The sequence below is a fragment of the Gossypium hirsutum genome, chromosome A03 (assembly GCF_007990345.1).
Source record: "Gossypium hirsutum isolate 1008001.06 chromosome A03, Gossypium_hirsutum_v2.1, whole genome shotgun sequence".
NCBI classification, from domain to species: domain Eukaryota; kingdom Viridiplantae; phylum Streptophyta; class Magnoliopsida; order Malvales; family Malvaceae; genus Gossypium; species Gossypium hirsutum.
The window spans coordinates 7,431,394-7,434,367 of NC_053426.1; the positions used below are offsets into that span (position 1 = coordinate 7,431,394).

Below are 2,974 nucleotides of genomic sequence, written 5' to 3' on the forward strand. Positions count from 1 at the left end.
TTGAGTCCAAGTCTTTTAGATTGATGAGTTGAAATTATTAACTTATTATGATTAAATTTAATAAAATTATATAGAAGTTTAAATGGATTGGATTGAATAATTATATTCCAGTCCAAATTAACATTTGAAGCTAGGAACTTGCCTGGAAAAAGAGTAGCTGCGTAACCTGTTTCTTGTCAAGACATCAAGAATTCCAACTTAGTGGCCAGGAAATTTAAGAAAGTGATTGATTTCCTTAGTTGACATGAAAAGAAAAATTGTATGAATGAGATGTCGAGGGGAAATATGGGACCAATTTGAAAAGGTTAATAAATGAGTTGGAAATTATAAGATATTGTGTGACCATATCGCACAAGTTAAGTCCGTATACATCTATACTTTTACTATTTGATTTTGATTAGAATATAGTTTTTCAACCTTTAAATAGATGTATTCAAAACTTCTCTTGTATCATTGGTTTTTCAATATTAGTAAATTTCTTCTTCTCTATTCGTGGTTTTTTCTCAAAAAGATTTCTACGTAAAATTTATGTGTTTTTACTTTTCTTTTTTATTGATTTGCAATCGTTCTACCGCAATTATCGATATTTATTATAACAAAAATTATAATGGTGTTTGACTTCGAGGAAACTTATCTACATACATTGTAGACTGATCAGTTCATAGTAAAATTAAGCCCTTTAATGAGATCTTAACAATTAGGATTTAAATTTTGTGACTGTGATCCTTTTTGTAATATGGAAAAGAAAAAAAATTGCAACTAAGGGTCTGTTTGATTGCAGTATTTCATTTTCTGGAAAATATTTTCCCTCTTTTACGGTGTTTGATTGACCAAAGGAATTGATTTTCTGGAAAAGCAACTTCAAAACACGGGAAAATCTCCCCTTCTTTGCGTAAAATGTCTTACAGATTTTTTTCCGTAAGACATTTTCCGAAAATCACAACTTCAACCTCTCATTTCCTTCTCATTTCATTTCCTCCTCATTTCCTCTCCGTCCATCAACGTCAGCCTCTCCTCCTCATCGGTGTGCTTCTTCTTCTTGGGTTATCAACAGGTTCTGTTCTTCTTTTCTCTGTCTATTATTTTTGTTGATCGTGATTTTTTCTTAGGTGTGCCTTTCCTCCTTTTCTTTGCTGTTTTTCCTTCTCTATGTTTTATATTGAAGGATCTTGTTAATTTGTTGCAAAGGTGTCAAGCAAAATGCTTCTGCATGAATAGATTTTGGTCTTAGGTTTTCTAGATCTTTTTCCCTAATATGTTTAATCGTGTCCCTAATTTTAAACAATCTAATTAGCTTGCTAAAAAATTACAGCCTTGTTCGTCACCTCTTCTTGCGATTCATCGAAGGTAGATTTCTACTCACATTCTTGATTGGAAGCTCTAGGGTTTTTTGTTTTCTACTTTCTTGATCTTTTTTTTCTTTGATTGAGTTTTTATTTCAGTTATTTTCTAATTTCAGTTTTGATTGTTAGGGGTTTTTGCATATTTGTTAGTATTTTATTTTTTATTTTGTTCAATTGCTGAGGTTCGACAAATGAAGTAGGATTGAACACAAGAGTAGGAACTTCATCTATCTACTGTTGTTTAAAGTTGTGCATTTTTTTTCAATTGAAGTAATGAAAGTGACGTTGAATTCAATTATTCTGGTTGCAGGACTACAAGGAGGAACCAGATTATGGTCGCTATGTTGCTATTGTAGCATCGGCATCTTTGAGGGAGATGATAAAGCCCGGTGCATTGGCTATCATATCACCAATAGTAGTTGGTTCGTAACTGCTCTTTGCTGATTAGTATTTACTTTTGCAAATCATGGATTGGTTTGCTTATTTCTCGTTTTAAACGATCATTTTTTTCTCATATATTGTACATATATTGTACATATATTGTACTAATTCCTGCAAACTGTATATTGATATACATTGTTGTATGGCAAAACAGGTCTGTAGATGATGATAAGTGCTTTTAGAACATGAAGCAGACATTTTGTCTATAGTGGAGATATATTTCACATTTTGGCTTTGTCTATAGTGGTAAACATGTAGCAAATATTTTCTTTTCGGGTAGCAGCAAATTTATGCTTAATGCTTACCTGCTGTGGCAATTTCAACTCTCCTGTTTTAACCTCAAGAGTTACCTTTATTCAGGGAGTGCTATGGTTGTTACGCCTATGAGTAATACAAAATATGTCATAAGAAATATTTTAAGTGCTAGAATGAATTCCACCTATTATTATATATACTAGATGGATGTTTCTGACATCTGAAATTGCTTATTGTAAATCAATGACTCTTTTAAGTTTAGAATTTGATGTATGAGGACTATCTTTTCGTATCTATGTTTCTTTTGTTGTTTAAGTTGCAATATAGATCTTTCTCTCTGAGATAGATACATACTCAAGGAGAGGTGTATGCACACATGCATGTAATTACATATTATTCTTGTTTACCACACTGTGTCTGTTCTTTACTTCCATAACCATGCTAATATATGTCTGCAGAGCATGATAGCTAGGAAAATCTTGGAACTTCAGCTCAGGAGGATTGGGGTTTTTGCAGCTGAAGAAACCATTAGCTCACATCCAAAGCTTGATAGAAGCTTTAGAATATGTGAATATTGCCATTTCGTATTCTAATAATTTGCTTTCAGTTGATATATATAAATTTGTTCAACTGCTTTCAATTGATATTAATTCTTAATGTATTGGTACTCAGTATATTGCACATATCTATTCAGTATAGGTGGTGTACTACTAATCATGCATTTGGATAATATTATTAATTTCTAGTATTCATTGTGATTTCGAAGCTAATTTATAATTATTCAATCCTTGTTTTTTTGTTTTTTTAACACAATTACAAATAATTTATTTGATATTAGTTGTTTTCAATTTATAACGATCAATATTGTAGCTTAATAATTGAGTATTATTATAAATAAATCATTGCAATATATGTAAAAATAATTTAAAATATAA

The 2,974-nt window shown here is 30.9% G+C and overlaps 1 long non-coding RNA gene across 1 annotated transcript; it reads left to right on the forward strand.

Moving 5' to 3' along the window:
* Positions 1-769: 769 nt before the first annotated feature.
* On the forward strand, positions 770-2,735 carry LOC107885953 (uncharacterized). The gene is made up of 3 exons (XR_005921893.1): positions 770-1,054; positions 1,654-1,765; positions 2,498-2,735. It is a non-coding gene; the product is annotated as an uncharacterized lncRNA (long non-coding RNA).
* The last annotated feature ends 239 nt before the right edge of the window (positions 2,736-2,974 follow it).